Genomic DNA, 19,184 nt, shown 5'->3' with positions numbered 1-19,184 from the left:
GAGCTGATCTTTGGAAAACATGCAGAATTATCATCTAGACTTTGCTTATCTATGATCCCTTTACTCCCATATATTGGTGTCCAGCTGCCCCCAATAACCTGTGCTCTCATACAGGCTTCACCTTCCCAGGTCCCTTCCCTACAGAATGCTCATAGGCTGTTTCCGTGGAAGCACCTAATACTCTGGACTCTTCCTAAGTTGTACATCTCCACCATGTGTCTATTGTTCTTCCAGGCTTCCTGGGCCTGGCTTCCTGTGATGTAAGAGCTAGTTACAAGGAAGCCAATCAACTCTAACAACTTACTGATTTAAAAAAAGAGAGCTTGAAAGAATATATCCTAAAATCTTGAGACCAGTTATTGCTGGGTGTGAGAAAGGAGGGTGTGGAATATACGATGTGTGTGTGTGTGTGTGTGTGTGTGTGTGTGTGTGTATGTGCACACGCATATGCCCTGTGGGAGTTATAGGAAAATTTAAAGGAATAAACCTCAAAAATAAGCTATTTTAAGAACATGCAAAAGCAACTTAAGAAACATAGGAAGGGGACTGGGGCGATATTGGTGGAGCATGATGGATAAATCCACAGACTTTAGCTTCAGCAATCGGGGAACCCTGTTCTAGATCCTACTGATTTTGTTGAAGTATAGCAAGTTACTTAAACTGAGTAGTTCTGTTTCCTCATCTGCAAAATAAGTAAGATAAATGGCAGGCATTAATTCATAATTTCATTCGAGAGGATGATTAAATTAGGTAATACACATTTTTCTCAAAGACACCGGCTGGTACATGTTCAGTACTCAGCCAGTAGCTTTTTTCTTTATTATCACGGTGGACTGCTTTGATACTCCTTTTGCATTCTCCCCTCCTTCTCCTTCTCTTCTTTGTCTCATGGTGAAGGACGGGTTTTGAGTAGTTTGCTCTCACAAATTCTCCCCTGTGCCAAAGGGCAGTGAGATAGTCAGAACCGTCCCAGTCTTCTGGTAAAATTTTCCACCATAGAATAGAACAAAGCTAATTTGTTCCTATGGGACTTCCTTTCCACAACTAAATTATCTGCCTGAGTATTGTGATATTTGTTTTTCTTTAGAAAATCATTCATTATACATGTTCATTTGAAATAACCAAGCTATAAAAATACGTTTTATACCATTTATGTTTTAAAATCACATTAGTTTATATTTATCCTTGTCATCAGCCAGTTCTTTTCTATGGGCATACCCAATATGCATAGATTTCTAATATTGGGGATAAAATTTTTCACTCTACAGTTAAATACCATGCCATGGATACTTTATCCATTTTTCTATATGTTAGATGCTGTGGGAACTACAAGAGAAGCCTAAAATCTGTCCTTCCTTCTTTTCAACTGCCCCATCACCACCTGCTTCTCTATTTACAGCTGCCCTGCTTCCTGCCAAGCATCCAATCAATTTCAAAAACCTGTTCTTTATGGCCTTCCTCATTTTTTCCAATATGCATTCAAACTCATAAACAAACGAACTGGCTTGTATGTAAGGTGATTTTTTTTTTTTGTCACTGTTTTATAACTGGGAGAGTATACAGTCTATACACTTTGCTACCTCTCCTTTTTCCCTGGGTCAGCTGGATGGTTCTAATGCTTTGTTTGTAATGATTGATTAATTGCCCATTGTCTGAATGGACCACGTTTATTCAACAGACTTATTAATGGACCCTTACCATTTAAAATTTTTTGCCTGTACAAATAATACTGTGATAAACATTCTTATAGTTATTATCCACATGTCCTGGACTTCTGTTTCTAGGGGAAGTAGAATCTGGATAAAATAAAATGACTGCTTCAGGAAAAAGGTATTTGAATTTAAAATAAGAGTTTTATAGAAAAATATTTTGGATGACCTGGTAGATGCCCAGAGTACAAGATGAGACCTTTATAAGGTAAGCAGTGGTCAGTTTCAGGAGCAGAAATGTGAGCAGAGGCAGAGAGAGAGGCAGCCCCTTACGCTATTCTCGCTTGGTCACAACTGTGACGATAATCAGCTGGAAGACAAAGGAAAAGTCGGGCAGTGGGAGCCACACTAAGAAAGGCAGGAAATGTGTATATTTAAGGTATGACTTACAGCTCATGAGAGCAGGAGTAAGTGAAAAATACAAACAAATTTTGATGGGCTTATATATGGATGGTTTTGAATAGAAAAGTAAGGAATTTGGAACTTCTGTTGCTGCAAAAGGGAAATGAAACATATGATGTGATTTTTGTCTTATAATATGAGGCTATCATTTGAACAAACATTTCCCAAAAAAGAAACCCAACTAAATGCTCTTATCAGTTGTCAAAAGAAAAGCAGAGTACACCATGAACATAGTTTCTGTTTCTCATGATAAGATATTGTAAAGGTATAGGAAAGTAATGAATTTCATGCTGTTAGAAAATGAGTTGCTGGGGCGCCTGGGTGGCTCAGTTGGTTAAGCGACAGCCTTCGGCTCAGGTCATGATCCTGGAGTCCCGGGATCGAGTTCCGCATCGGGCTCCCTGCTCAGCAGGGGGTCTGCTTCTTCCTCTGACCCTCTTCCCTCTCGTGCTGTCTCTCATTCTCTCTCTCTCTCTCAAATAAATAAATAAAATCTTTAAAAAGAAAAAAGAAAACGAGTTGCCGTCTTTCTGTAATGCAGATTAGCAATTTAAACCAATAGCATGAAAATTTCACAAACTCTTTTAGCCATTAATTCCCCTGCTAGGAATGTGTCTTAATTAAATAATGACAGCTCTATGTAAAGATTTAGCTCTACGTTGTCTAATTGTCACTTTTTTTCAATAATAAAAAATAGGAGCAAGCCCAACATTTCAAAATGGTGAAGTGGTAAAATAAATTATGGTATATTCAAGTAATGGAATATGAGGCAGTCATTCAAATAGTATTATAGAAGATTTAATTGTATAAAATAAATACACTGTAAAGTGGAAAATGAGTTCCCCTACGTTTTAGCATTAACATTTAAAATATAAACCTACATAAAATAAATAAATATATATTGGAAATATACATATACATTTGTACTTGTACACATGTATGCATGTGCATATATATATGTTTACCTCTATATATTATATATGCATATATACATATATACATTATATGTATATGATATTTATAGAGAAAAACTTGGAAACATATACATCAAATTAACTTCTTTCTCCTTTTATTTTATGATTCTTTATAATTAAGGTATGTTGCTTTCAAAATCATATAGAACCAGTGACTACTAACTATAAATGCATTTTTAAATGCAGAGATACAAATACCACCCTGTCCACGTGAAAACTCGTATTGGGAAGAAACTAAAGTTGAGGGACCATTTAGTACACTCTTCACATGATAAATACTGATAGCCTGAATTAAGTCCCATTAGGGGAGTTAAAAAAGAGAGGGTAGTAAAAGGTATGGTAAGACAGTGCCCTAAAAATAAGTTTAATTTAAAATTAGTAATAATATTGCTGGTGACAGGACGAGAGCTACACTTGCAGGGAGCCTAGCATAGTGTATTGAGTTGCTGAATCACTAGTGTAATATTGTGTGTCAACTATACTCGACTATACTCAAACAAAAAATTAAAAATATAAAATAACATAAAATTAGCAACTTGAGAATTGAGAAAAATCAAAATTGCTTTAAGTTGTAGGACACTGGGAACAAACACTTTTCCATCCAGTTTTGTCAGAATATCATATTCTGTGACTCCTATACCTCAGCTCACTATTGGTCCCTACATTTGTATTTTCATTTTGGTTAAATGGTGGCCTTTGCACTGGGTGTTACACGCAAACAATGAATCATGGAACACTACATCAAAACCTAATGATGTAATGTATGGTGATTAACATAACATAATAAAAAAGAAAAAAAACGGTGGCCTTTGTCATTTCTGGCAATTATCTTAGTGTTCACTGACTTTGCCCTTATGCCTGAGAACATGTCATTGAATTCAGAACAGCTTATGCCAATGGGTACTTTCAGGCTCTCTACCCTGACTCCTGTTGGACCAAACTCAGTAAACCTTCATATACTTTATTTACTAAAAAATTTTACCCACATTTTATGGGTTGCATTGTGTCTTCCCAAAAGATATGTTAAGTCCTTACCTCCATTACCTATGAATGTGACCTTACTTGGAAATCAGGTCTTTGCAGATGTCATCAACTTAAGATGAGGCTTACCCTAATCCAGTATGACTGGTGTCTGCATAATGAGAGGAGAACACTGTGTTGAGAACAGAGAAATGTTTGGTGAGGACAGAGGCAGAGATTAGAAAGGCGCCATCTATGAGCCTAGCAACACTAGGGATTGCCAGAAGCCACCAGAAACCACAAGAGAGGTAAGGAACTGACTCTCCCTCAGAGCTCCCAGAAGGATCCAACCCTGCTGATGACCTGATGTTAGATTTCTAGCCTCCTGCACTGGGAGAGAATACGTTTCTGTTGTTTTAAGCCACCCCGTTTGTGGTAATCTGTTAAGGAAGCCTTGGAAAACTAATACATCACTATATAAATTCTAAAGTTACAGAACAAAAGAAAAATAAACACCCTGAATTGCATGAGGAAAAGAATGGTATCTGTCTTGTTTATTGCTCTTCTTAGTGCCTGTCATACAATATATGATAAATAAATGTATTTAGGGAGAAAAATATGAATATATGTTCTGTATATTCCTTTTATAAGAGCTAAGTTGGAGAGAAAGGAAAAAATTTCCTTAAAGCTGACATGTAAACAAACTAAAGATTAGCTAGCAAAATATATATGATAATCCTAATAATTATTTTATAAAACAGTCAATATGTTGAGTCAGAGGAAGCATCTTGGAAGAAATTAATCTTCAATTTTGTATTGAAGAAATTTCTTTTTTTTCAACAAATTACTTACTTGTCCTCTGTGTTTAATATAATGCCAAACATGGCTTGAGAGCAGGTAGGGAAAAATCAGCATGAACTGAAAACTGGATAAGAAACAAATAGTATAGGTGGTGCCTGGGTGGCTCAGCTGTTAAGTGTCTGCCTTCGGCTCAGGTCATGATCCCAGGGTCTTGGGATCGAGCCCCACATCGGGCTCCCTGCTCCACGGGAAGCCTGCTTCTCCCTCTCCCACTGCCCCTGCTTGTGTTCCCTCTCTCGCTGTGTCTCTCTCTGTCAAATAAATAAAATCTTTAAAAAAAAAAAAGAAACAAATAGTATAGATAATGGGAACAATATAAAGCCCAACGCAATACAATAGCAGGTACTGGAAGGGAATCTTTGTGAAACAAGTTGATACTGGCCTCGAATACAAAATCAGAAGTAGGAAAATGAGAAGGGAATTTTAGCAAATACAGTCATTTGTGTTCTCTGTTCCAAATATTGGAGTAGGGAATATGAAATGAGAAAGAGACAACACGAATATAACTTTGAAAGAGTGCCATTGTCAGGAATTATCCTGACATTATCAAACTGCAAAAGGTTGTTGATTTCAGGTAGTGGTAGATAGGAAGGTCAGGTGCTAAGTTGGATTTACATGAACTAACAAATTAAAATGTAGAGGAGCCTAATCAGGTTCCCATGGCGGCTTACAAATTACCACTAAGCAGATTAAAACAACACAAATGTATACTCTTACAGGTCAGAAGTCTTAATTAGTCTTACGGGGAAAAATCAAGGGGTCAGCAGGGCTAGCTCCTTCTTGAGGCTCTGGGGAAGAACCTGTCCCATGTCCCTTTCAGCTTCTAGAGGCCACCTGCATTCCCAGGCCCTTGTCCTTTCCTTCCATCAATCCTACCTTTTGTTTCTGTGTCATGCCATGTCTTCAACTACTGACTGAAATTTTGCTCTTATAAGGAGACTTGGGATTGTATTTGGTGCACTTGATGAACTAGATTAATCCTATGATCCCAAGATGTTTAATTTAATCACCTTTGCAAAGTCTTTTTTATCATGGAAAGTAATACCTTCTCAGGTGCCAGAGATTGGGATATGGACATTTGGGGGGCCATTATTCAGCCTACCACAGAGTCCAATAGACAGCTGTTAAGTATGAGACTGAAAAGAGAGAAAAAAGTAGTGGTTGATAAAACTCCAGAAGTATTAGAAAAAGTTAAATTTGCAGCCTATAGAAGAAAATACAGGAAAATGTTCATTCCTTGCTTGCCATTCAGTAGAAAAATATATTATATTTAGGGTGCCTGGGTGGCTCAGATGGTTAAGCGTCTGCCTTCGGCTCATGTCATGATCCCAGGGTCCTGGGATCGAGTCCCGCATCAAGCTCCCTGTTCCTTGGGAGCCTGCTTCTCCCTCTGCCTCTCTCTCTCTCTCTCTCTGTCTCTCATGAATAAATAAATAAAATCTTTAAAAAAAAAAAAGAAAGAAAAATATATTATATTTAAATCCCATTTAGACCACTTACTAGTGTTACTGGTAGGAAGTCACTGATATATGTCTCAAACTCCAAAGTTAGAGTTCCTAACTTTTATTTCTAAGTGCCTCTCTGATGTAAGTGATAAGTATTTCTTGAACGATGACAAATTGTAAGACATCATGCAGCACACAGTTATGTGACCCTAATCTCAATATACACAAAGGTACAACCTTAATAAAATTAGATTTAAATAATCATCAAGTGGATGGGCACACATTCCCTGAAGCACAAGGGAGGAACAAATTTCGTACTGCTCTGGTCCTCCTCCCCATGCCCTGTCATAATGAATGACATTCATCAAGCTGGGAACTGGGGGATACTCTTTCACCACCACTTACTGTCCTCTCATATCTACTCTAGCACCAAGTCCTGTAAAATTCGTTTCCTGATTATTGCTACAAGTCATCTGCATGCATCCATGTAAGCTTCTACTGTTCTGGTCAAATTGCCCTATTTATCCCCAGGAAGTGGAAAATATCCACACATCCATGTTAGCTCAGTCAGGCTAAGCTTCTGCAAGTTCAAGTCTTGTCAAGTGCCTCCCTACTTAATCACTTCCTTTGCTCTGAAAGACCCAGATATTGAGCACATCCTGCCAGGCTCTTAAGAATCTGACCCTGGACTACATTAGTGGCATCATGACCTGCAAAATTGTCCTTACTCTCTGTGCTCCAACCACATAAGATATTTTCAAGTCCTTGACCTTCTAGCCTCCACTTCTTCCTGGAATGACTTTCCCCTGCTTTTTCTTTAGTACATTCCTCTTCTTCCTTTAAAATTCAGCTCAACAATCACTCTTCAGGGATCTAGACCTTGACCTCCCCAGGGTATAGATTACATAGCCTCAGACTACCCGCTCATTTCTCATTCATAGCATTACTGATGATTGCACTTAAATAAATCTATTGTGTAATGAATGGTTTAATTAATCACACAAATATTAGGCCATAAGCTCCATAGTTGCAAAAACTATTGCTATCATATTTCAGAATGCTGTCTCCAGTGCCTCAAACATATTTAATGGTAAGTAAATATTTTTTGAAAAACTGAGTAGCTCAAAGGATAAGTAAAACTTTTCTAAGTAGATAGATAAGTAAACCATTTCTAGTCTGAGTAGGAACTGTCATTTGAAGTTTAGGGGTGAAGTCAATAACTTAGTTAAAAATAACAAAAGGAGAAATGTTGCTCATAGACAGAGATATCGCACAATGGGAAACGTGTGGTGTGAAGAGTATGGTGGAAGGAAAAAGGTCAGGAAGCATAAATTTTAGTCAAGATCATCGGTGTATCAGTATATGACTTTGAGTTCTCCACCTTGGAAAATCACCTAAAGTCTCTGCTCCAGAGATTTCTTTATTTATTAGCACAGCTGGTTCTAGTGCAATTCAAAAGGATGCAAAATACAATCAATCAATCAATCAATCAATAAATAGATTTCAAATCTTTCATTCAAGGTAAAGGATTGAGAATCGAAAACATGACATGGGGGCACCTGGGTGGCTCAGTTGTTAAGCAGCTGCCTTCGGCTCGGGTCACGATCCCAGGGTCCTGGGATCGAGCCCCACATCAGACCCCCTGCTCAGCGGGAAGCCTGCTTCTCCCTCTCCCACTCCCACTGCTGTGTTCCCTCTCTCACTGTGTGTGTGTCTCTCTCTCTCTGTCAAATAAATAAATAAATCTTTAAAAAAAACCAACATGACATGAAGGAAAGTAGTTGTGTTAGGTGGCAGAGGTGAGATCAGATACAGCATAAATGCAGTGTGCGGTGTTAACACCTCTTTAAAATTTTTGAATGTCTTGTATGACTTGATTGAAGTATAAAATTAATGGTTTATAAACCTATTATTGAGTTAAATGAAACATCTACTAGCACATTTAAAGCAGTTATTTTCTAATCTCTTCTGAGCTTATTCACTAACGGAACAGATGAATGCATTTCTAATCAACTACAAATTCAAATGTGAAATGATCATTTGGTTCATTAAAAAAAAAGAAGAAAAAAAGTAGTGGGCTTTCCAAATGCACCATTATTGTTACACTTAGATTCCAGGGAGGAAAATACTAGTAAGACTTGCTACTGAGTTTCCTTTACATATATATATATATATATTTACATTTATATATATATTTTTTTTTAAGATTTTATTTATTTATTTGAGAGAGAGAGAGAGCATGCATGTGCAGGCGGAGCTGCAGAAGGAGAGGGAGAAGTAGACTCCTGGCCAAGCAGAAAGCCTGATGTGAGGCTCAATCCCAGGACCCTTGAATCATGACCTGAGCTGAAGGCAGATGCTTAACCAACCAAGCCACCCAGGCACACCCTCCTTTGCTTATATTTTTGATGGTTGTATTTAAAGGTATAAAATCAAATATGTTTATATGTTTTACAGAGTTCTGACTTTGAAAAAGAACAGTTTCTCTAAAGCTTAAAGCAGGTAGATTGATCAGAAAATTAAAGACAAACTTTGTTTTTTTTAAATGACTGTTTTTCCTAATATATTTCCAGAGCCATAGTTTGGAAGGAATATGGAATAGCAAGTCAGTTGTCGTACCCATTCTGCAGTACTTGTGAAGAAGTGTTTAAGGACACTTGTAATAAAGAAGTTTCTAAGAATAATTTTTTTAAAGAATTTTATTTTTATTTTATTTTTTTAAAGATTTTATTTATTTATTTGACAGAGAGACACACAACGAGAGAGGGAACACAGCAGGGGGAGTGGGAGAGGGAGAAGCAGGCTTCCCGCCGAGCAGGGAGCCTGATGCGGGGCTCGATCCCAGGACCCTGAGATCATGACCTGAGTCGAAGGCAGACACTTAACAACTGAGCCACCCAGGCACCTCTCTAAGAATAATTTTAAAAGTCAGTCGTCAATGATTTTTTGAGGCTGCCTACTCTTATCTACAAAGGAATACTGACAGAAAAAAGGAAAGGGAGAGAAAGAAAGAGAGAAAGAAGAAAAGAGAGAAAGAAAGAAAGAAAGAGAGAAAGAAAGGAAGAAAGAAAGAAAGACCTACCAATATTTAAAGCTGTATTTAACATAAATTATAAAGTACTAAAAGTATCAAAAGGAAAAATAAAATACAATAGTAGGGTTTCTGTATGAAAATGTATAACCTTAGGACAAAAGCTGTAATTGTATAATTTGAACTCCAATCTCAAACTGTGATCACAGATTTTATGATAATGATTATAATAATTAGTATGTCCTTTCATAACTTTACAATATTAATTTTTATCACAAAAAATGTATGGTGTTTTTTATTTTTACCTTTCTAAGTGAAGATATAAATCAAATGTAAAAAATAAAAATTAAAAATGAATGAGAAGTAAATATATTAAATTAGTAAAAATGAAAACAATCATTTTGTATACCTTATATTTTATTTGTAATGAAGAGCCAAAAGTTGGATAGCTAGTGCATGAAGTTGCTATTTCTTGTAGAAGCTCATCTACATAGGATGCATATTATAAATGAAAGATACACATAGAGTTGCAAATTAAGTTTTAAAGTCAGTACATTTTGACATGAAAAATATGCACATCAAAGTTGATAACATATAGGGGTGCCTGGGTGGCTCAGTTGTTAAGCGTCTGCCTTCAGCTCTGGTCACGATCACAGAGTCCTGGGATCGAGCCTCGCATCAGGCTCCCTGCTCGGTGGGAAGCTTGCTTCTTCTCCCTCTCCCACTTCCCCTGCTTTGTTCCTGCTCTTGCTAGCTCTCTCTCTGTCAAATAAATAAATAAAATATTAAAAAAAAAAGTTGGTAACATATGCCCCCTATTAAGTCGAAAAATTTCTGTTAACCTGAATAGATTTATCCTCAGAGTGGGAAGCAGCAATTCAATAGTAATTAAAAAGAATAAATCATTTGCATAAGATATTCATTCAATATAATGTATAAAAACAGGCACCCTCCAATGAAACCGTCAAATGAAACAGGTTTGAAAGACCTGTGATTTCTATGTTTAATGTGCTACATAGCAAGATCTGTGTTAAATGTAAATGTAGGCGCTAAAAGTGGGCTTGATTTTAGAATTTTGTCATAAATTTGGCTCCATAGCACTTAATTTCATTCTTAATTAAGTCTGGCCTTGACCGTCTCTCTATATATGTATCCATACAGCAGCTCCATACATAGACATATACAGAGAGAGGGAGGGGTTTGCAGGATTTGAAGTGTTACCGACTACAAAGGATGGATGTTTGTCTAGATCATAAGATAAAAATCTGTATTGATAATTATTTGTTAAGGGACAAGTAACTTTCACTAAATCTTGGAATTTTCTATGTCATAGGTCATATATATATTCCTGCTATAGTATATAATATTTTTGTAATTTTTACTTTACCTCTCTCACTATTCTGCAGGTCCTTTTTGAGCCATAACTGTCTGCCTCCCAGAGCTAAGCACAAAGCCTGGCATACTAGATGCATTAAATGTGTATTAAATTTTGAATTAAATCAAATCAAATCAAACCGAGTTGAATTAGAAGTACTGGTAACTTTAAGGTGTTATCCTAACAGAAAACTTCATGAAGGTCTAGGACTAGGGACAAACAGTGGATATAAAAAGTGGTTGGGTATCAGAACTGGCATACAATGTGAAAAAATGTGTGAGGAATTTCTGTAGGTTAGGAGAAGATTTGTATCAGAAACGACAGAAGTAAAGATGAAGTTGAAATTGAACAAGGACTTGACACAGAAGTGAGTTTCCTTAGTTTTCAAGTAGACTATTTCAGTTCCTAAACCCTGGACAGAATCAGTACCAAACTCTGGAGATCTACTGAGCCTGAGTTAAAATTTGTATCGTTCCATCTTGATCCATCTTGACAAGGGACACAAAGTGGGATAAAAAAATCAGATAGACATATGAGGAAACATGTCTTTCTGATGAAGCATAGTTGGAAGAAAGGCAGGCAGGGGCAAGAGGCCCCCACCCTAAAAGGAAACCACCCTTAAAAGGATTTTATAAGAGACCTCCACCCTTTCCCACAGTGATAGGGTAGATGACAAAAACCTGACTGGGTGACAGGCCCAAGGAGGTTTAATCAGATTAAATCAGCCTGCCAACAAGCCCATAAAAACCCCTAGATTTAGAAACTCTAATGGCAACCCTATCGGGCCCCCTCCCTCTTCGGGAGCTTTGTACTATCGCTCAATAACTTTACTATCACTCAATAAACTTTGCCACCCACCACTCTTCATCTGGTCTACTTCTTCATTCTTTGAAGCAGCAGGACTGAGAACCATGGGATCTAAAGGAGAAGAAAATCCTGTTAACATTTCTAGCTTAGCCCTTTGATTTCACTTCTGGCAGGTCAGCATGATCAGGAAATAAACAAGAAAAGACAAAGACCCTAAATTTTCAAGCAGAAGGATTTCAAAATAAGGTATTGCTTAGATAGGTCATGGAAGAGCTAAAACTCCAAAATAGGGACAAGGAGGTGACCTAAAGATTAACAAAAGCAAAAAGCTGCTGCTGTTTTGGGGCTGAAAAGCTATTACTGGAACTAGGAGAATAGTTTCAGTGTTACCAGAACCAAGAAGTTGGAATCAGAGGACTTCTGTTCATTAAGTCCTGGAACATGAAGGAGATAGAATGGCTGCCAGAGATGCCTCCCAGGATTGAGTGGGAGCTGGTCATTTCCTGCCATGTTATGGTCTAATGTTGCTGCCTTTGGCTATACTAGCCATGGAAGTCTGCTGCAATACAAAAAAGAAAGAAAGAAAGGAAGAAAGAAAGAAAGAAGGGAAGGAAGGAAGGAAGGAAGAAGGAAAGAAAGAAAGAAAGAAAGAAAGAAGAAAGAAAAAAGAAAAAGAAAGAGAAAGAAAGAAAAAAGAAAGAAAAAAGAAAGAAAAAGAAAGAAGAAAGAAAGAAAAAAGAAAAAGAAAAAGAAAGAAAGAAGAAAGAAAAAAGAAAAAGAAAGAAAGAAAAAAGAAAGAAAGAGAAAGAAAGAAAGAAAGAAGAAAGAAAAAAAAAGAAAAAGAAAAAGAAAGAAAGAAGAAAGAAAGAAAAAAGAAAGAGAAAGAAAGAAAGAAAGAAAATTAAATAATAATAATAAATAATAGGGAAGAGGAAAAGATTGGATCCGGGAACAAAAACGCCAAGATTATGCACAGCCATTTTACATTTTCTACTTAGCTTCTATCCTCACTATTCTCTACAACGTAAACTCTTGTAAGAAGAGCCTTAAACTTCATCTATCATGATGCAATTATCAATTCAATAAGGAATGTGAACAGCCTTTTAACAAATGATGCTGAGATAATGGGATAGCCACAAGCTAAAAAAATCAAGATGGATCCCTATCGCATATATACATGAAAATTAACTCAAATGGATCACTGATTTAAAGATTAGGTCTAAAGTGATATGATTCTCAGTAAAAAACAGAGGAGTATATCTTTGTGGTCTTGAGTTAAACATTGATTTCTTAGAAATAATACAATAAGGCAGAAGCAACAAAAGAAAAAAAAAAGATAATTTGGCTTCATCAAAATCAAAAACTTTTTGCTTCAAAGAATACCATCAGGAAAGTGCAGCGAACAGCATGCGGACTGAGAGAAAATTTTTGCAATCATGTACCTGATAAGGGACTTATATCTAGAATGTATAAAGGACTCTTAACAATTCAGCAACAGAAAAATAAAAAAAAAACCTAACTCAAAAATGGGCAAAGCATTTAAAGATATAGTCATCTGACCAAGTTACACAAATAAGCACAATATACAGTGTATAAGCATGATATACAATAAGCACATGGAAAGATGCTCAATATCATTGGTCATTAGGGAAATCAAATTAAAACCACAAGGAGTAACCACTTCATACCCACTAGGATGGCTGAAATCTGAGACAGTCAATAACTAGTGTTAGTGAGGTTGTGGAGAAATTGGAACCCTCACATATGGTGGGTGAAAATATAGAACAGTGCAGAGGCTTTTAAAAAAAAATGGTATTTCCTCAAACTTTTAAACTGAAGTAAGATCCAGCAGTTCTAGTCTTAGCTATATACCCAAGACAATTTGAAATGTATGTCCACACAAAAGCTTGTGCACTGATATTCACAGCAGTACCATTCATAATAGCCAAAACTGCTAAGGAATAGATAAAATTTGGTTTATCCACACAAAGCCACATATTCAGCCATAAAAATAAGTGAGGCATTGATGCATGCTATAACATGGATAAACCTTAGAAAATATGCTAAGTGAAAGAAGTTAGTCAAAAAAGAGCAATATTATATGATTCCATTTATATGCAATATCTAAAATAGGCAAATCTATAGAATAGAAAGTACAAGTTTGCTTCTCTATAACTGGTAGGGGAGGAGTGTTGAGTGGGCATGGGGGCTTGAGAAGTGGCTACTAATGCATACAAGCTTTCTTACGGGGTAATGACATGAGAGACAGTAATGATGGTTGCATAACACTGTGGATATAAAACCACTAAAAAACACCGAAATGGACACTTTCAAAAGTGAAATTTATGTTATACGACTTACATCTCAATAAATCCGTTAATGGGGCACCCAGGTAGCTCAGTGGGTTAAGTGCCTGTCTTTGGTTCAGGTCATGATCCCAGAGTCCTGGGATCGAGAGCCTGTATCAGGCTCCTTGCTCAGCGGGAAGTCTGCTTCTCCCTCTCCCTCTGCTTGCCGTTCCCCCTGCTTGTGCTCTCAGTCTCTGTCAGATAAATACATAAAATCTAAAAAAAAAAAAAAAAAAGCTGTTAAAAAGAGGGCATTTAAAGGGCTCCTGGCGGCTCAGTCAGTTGAGCGACGGCCGCTTGGTTTTGGCTTAGGTCACAATCCCAGGGTCATGAGACTGAGCTCCACCTTGGGCTCCATGTTTAGCAGAGATTCTGCTTGAGATCCTCTCTCCCTCTCTCTCTGCCCCTTCCCCGACCCGAGCACGTGCTCTCTCTCTTTCTAAAATAAATAAATAAATCTTTAAAATAATTAAAAAAAAAATAAAGAGGGCATTTGACTTTTCCTCATAAACAAAACATGTATCTTTTGAGTCCCTTCCATCAAAAAAGTATTGTTCATACTTTGGGAACCTAAAATAGCTAAGATCATATTTTGAAAACTGTAAGAAGAGATTAAAACAAAATATTGGATTTTTCAAAAGTACACATTGTGTGTGATGACAGACACAATCAAGAGAGGTTTGTTTAAGCGGTTACCTGTGATGTTGCTACGAAAATCAGCCAAGCTTAAGGAGAGGAAAATGAATGTTTATTTGTGTCTGACTCAACATATTGCTCTGCACTGTCCCGTAATTAGATGCTGATCTCCATTTATTTTTATAACCCTTCTCTTCATTTTCTTCATGGTTAAATTGTATGATATGTGTTGTTATGCTTCAGGAAGAACCATCTGTTGTGTAATTATCACCAGGGGCTCACCATTATCTGAAGGTGTAGAAATTCAACATTATAGGTAATATGAATGCATAATTTATTATGCCTATGAACCAAATTGAAAACTCAAATGTCTCCAGTAAGAACTCTATTTGATCAAGAATTGTCCGCCTTGCAAAATGGCATGTTTCTCTCAAACTTGTGAAGAAAACAACTTCTAAACCTCAGAATTTACGGAGCACTTTTTTTTTTTAAGTGGGAGATGTTTTTTGGCTTTGAAACAATTACACTTGATTCAGAATAGCTAAAGGTGGAAAAATAATGTCTGTGAAAAAAGATGAAATATTATATTCATTGGTAGTCATTTGTGACTTTGAAGCTTTATTCCTGTTTAGGAAGTAGGAAGGACAATTTTAATAATATGTGATAATGCCGATCAAAACATAGGAAGCAATCCTCACCATACCGGGTTGTTTTCCTCTTTCTGAACTGCATAAGCTAGAGGGGAAAAAATAATAATAAAGATAATAGTTAACTACTATTCTGTTATATCATATTTTCATTTTAGTCCCTAGACTCAGATTCCTGTGTCTATTAGGCAGATTATGTGCCAATAGAAATGTTTCATTTTCATTAGGGAATCTCAGATAGATATATAAGTTTTTATTCAGAAAATATAAAAATAAAAATAGAGCATATTCATGTCCACCTGCTGCATTGTCTTTTTTTTTTAATAAGATTTGTATGTTTATTTTAGAGAGAGAGCATGAGCGGGAAGGGCAGAGAGAGAAGGAGAGAGAATCTCAAGCAGACTCCATGCTGAGCGTGAAGCCCGATACAGGGCTTGATCTCACAGCCCTGAGATCACGAACTGAGCTGAAACCAAGAGTTGGATGCTTAATTGATGGTACCACCCAGGTTCCCCTGGTGCATTGTCTTTAAATACTCCTGCTCCCCTGATAACATGGTTTCCAAATTTCGTAAGATCTGTAAAATTAACACTTGAGCCTGCTGGCTCCAATTTCTCTTATGAGTTACTAAAACCTACCCTAAATAACAAATTATTTTAAAGTTGTATGTTATGATATTTAGTGTACCCAGTAGAAATATGTACCTGGTCTACTTTTGTAATGTTTCCGAATTCTGAAAGCTACTGTCAGATTGGACACATCTGGTTCAGATGTATACATTTAACATGCCTTGAAAGACATCTCTAACCCCAGAATACACATAGATAGCAACAGGTTTAATTGAAAACTAATACATCGTTCACATCATGCCATCCAGGAAAGGCAAATTAACACAGCAATGAGATGCCTCTATACACTTGTTAGAATGACCAAAATCTGGGACACCGACAACACCAAATGCTGACAAGGATGTGGAGCAATAGGAACTCTCATTCGTGCTGGTGGGAATGCAAAATGTTATAGCCACTTCTGAGGACATTTCAGTGCTTTCTTACAAAACTAAGCATATTCTTACATGATCCAACAACCATACTTCTTGGTATTTACTCAAAGGTGAAAACTTACGTCCACACAAAAACCTGCACATGGATGTTTATTGTCAAAACTAAGATGTCCTTGAGTAGGCAAATAGATAAATAATCTGTGGTACATCCAGATAGTGGAGTATTATTCAGCACTAAAAAAAGAGCTGCCAAGCCATCAAAAGACATGGAGAAAACTTAAATGTATGTTATTCAGTGAAATCAGTCAGTCTGAAAAGGGTACATACTATATGATTCTTTTTTTTTTTTTTTAAGATTTTTATTTACTTACTCGACAGAGAGAGAGACAGCGAGAGCAGGAACACAGCAGGGGGAGTGGGAGAGGGAGAAGCAGGCTGCCCGCCGAGCAGGGAACCCAATGTGGGGCTCGATCCCAGGACCCCGGGACCATGACCTGAGCTGAAGGCAGACGCTTAACGACTGAGCCACCCAGGCGCCCCAAACGATATGATTCTTATATGACATTCTGGAAAAGGAAAACTATGGAGATGGTAAACAAATCATTGCTGTGGTAGAGGTAGGAGAAGGAGAAACAAGTGGAGCACAGACGATGTTTAGGGCAGTGAAACTACTACGAATGATACTATAATGATGGATACATGTCATTATACATTTGTCAAAACCCATAGAATATGCAACACCAAGAGTGAACCCTAAGGTAAACTACTGACTTTGGGTGATAATGATGTATCAGTGTAGGCTTATCCACCATAACAAATGTGACACTTTGGTGACTGATGGTGATAATGGGAGGCTGTGCATGTGTGGAAGCTGGGAAATCTCTACACTTTTCTCTCAATTTTTCTGTGAAACTAGAACTGCTCTAAAAAACAAATCTTGAAAAAATGCACACCTTTAAGTATATTTATTTTAAAAATATAAAATTACTAATAACTCATATTGTGCTTTTACTGGTAAGACTGAATTTGTGTCAATGTTAACCAGGTATTACTGAAGGAAATATTTATGATTTACAAGTCCAGTGGTTCTCAGAATATTATCCTGGGATGATCATTAGAAAGGTACCTGGGAGTCTGTTACAACTGTAGAATCTCCCATTGCATCCCAGGGCTCTGAAGCAGAGACTGTGGGCTGGGGCTGAGCAATCTGTGTTTTCCACACACACTGAGGGCTGAGGACCACAGGTCTAGTGTATGTTGATTTCTGATTTCTAACATAGATCGTTCACATCTAGTTGACTTCTGTCCACTTGGTGCATCTTTCACAAGAATGATCATTTTCCTGTGTCAGGAACAAGGTAGCCATATATTATACTTGACTGTCCAGCATTTGTTGAACCTTCACTCAATATTTTGTTTTATATAATAGTTTCATATATTGTGTGTCCCACCCTCCCAAAGTGGATATCCCAAATACTAAATTTGCCCCCTTCCCTGCCGTGAGAAGACACATTGTCTCAGTTATCCCAGTTAGATGCACTCACAGGGGAACTGGGTCTGGGAGGGGGCAGCATGAAGGATGACCACAAAGAGGTCAGTTGGTATGTGGGTAAGCACAGTGGCGCCATGTCTGGTTCTTTGGGAGCTGGTTTGTAGCCTTGTCAATGCCCAGTGATAGTAATGATGTCTTGCTAGAACAGCCTCTCACTGTCCACAGCTTTTGGCTCCACCGTTCTGGACTGAGTAGCACTAACCCTGGTTCTCTGACTTTTCTGGAAATTCTGTGAACTCACCAATTTCCTTTTGCAAAAACTTGCTTTTTAATCTTGCTAGAGTCTCTTGTTCTTCCCAACTAAGAATACCAAATGAGGAGAATATTTGCTATTATTTATAGAAAATTTTATCTTTGGCTGTAATTGGCAGATACACTTTAAAGTTGGCATCAGCTATATATTTTTGCTTGAAGTGTAGTTGACATGTTATATTAGCTTCGGGTGTACAACCTGGTGATTCAACATCGGCTGTATTTTTAAGTTCTAAGTGCCTCTTTTCTTTAAAGCACAGTGTAAGTGGGATCCTCACATTGGAGTGATTGTTGCCAATTACTCCTGACCGAGGAATAGCTTCTGTGTACTTGGAGTGTGCTTTGGATTTCTGCTCTGTATCTTCCTCAGCAGTCTGTCATCTCCCTGAACACCTCGATTTGTTTCTTCGCATTGTTTATTGTCCTCGCTTCGATTACCTCAAAATTGTCCTTGAGTGGCTCTTTGTGGGTGGGATGATTTTATGGTTCCTGGTTTTTTGTCAGGAACAGCTTCTAAACTGAGCCTGACCTTGACTCCGCATGGAGCGAGAGTCCACACAGGCTGGATTATTTCCTACATATCCAAATGGCTCATTCCCCCTCCATCCTTGCCTGAAGCTACTGGGAATTTATTGCTCAATCCTTTTATGTGCATTTTGTGGTAGTGTGTGATTCCTGGCCTGAACCTATTTTACTGAAAAACTGGAAAGATATGGCAGTTAGTAGGATGTATTATGGACTAAATTTTAGAAATAGTAAATGTTGTGTTAGAAAATAATTGGTTAGGGACACCTGGGTGGCTCAGTCGTTAAGCGTCTGCCCTCGGCTCGGGTCATGGTCCCAGGGTCCTGGGATCGAGCCCCGCATCGGGCTCCCTGCTCGGCGGGAAGCCTGCTTCTCCCTCTCCCACTCCCCCTGCTTGTGTTCCCTCCTTTGCTGTGTCTATTTCTGTCAAATAAATAAATAAAATCTTAAAAAAAGAAAGAAAGAAAGAAAAGAATTGGTTAGTCTTCTCTTTGACTCTGATTTTGAGAACATAAGGAATATTCAAAATAAGCCAACATCAAGAAATCAAAAAGTAATAGGAGAATAGATGGGACAAAATCAGGGAGAAATGATTTCATATGACCCAAGAAAGACAGGAGAATTTAAATGACTTAATTTAATACAACAGAGTCATTT

Source organism: Zalophus californianus, chromosome 14 (genome assembly GCF_009762305.2).
Source record: "Zalophus californianus isolate mZalCal1 chromosome 14, mZalCal1.pri.v2, whole genome shotgun sequence".
NCBI classification, from domain to species: Eukaryota; Metazoa; Chordata; class Mammalia; order Carnivora; family Otariidae; genus Zalophus; species Zalophus californianus.
This window is presented reverse-complemented; position numbering follows the sequence as displayed.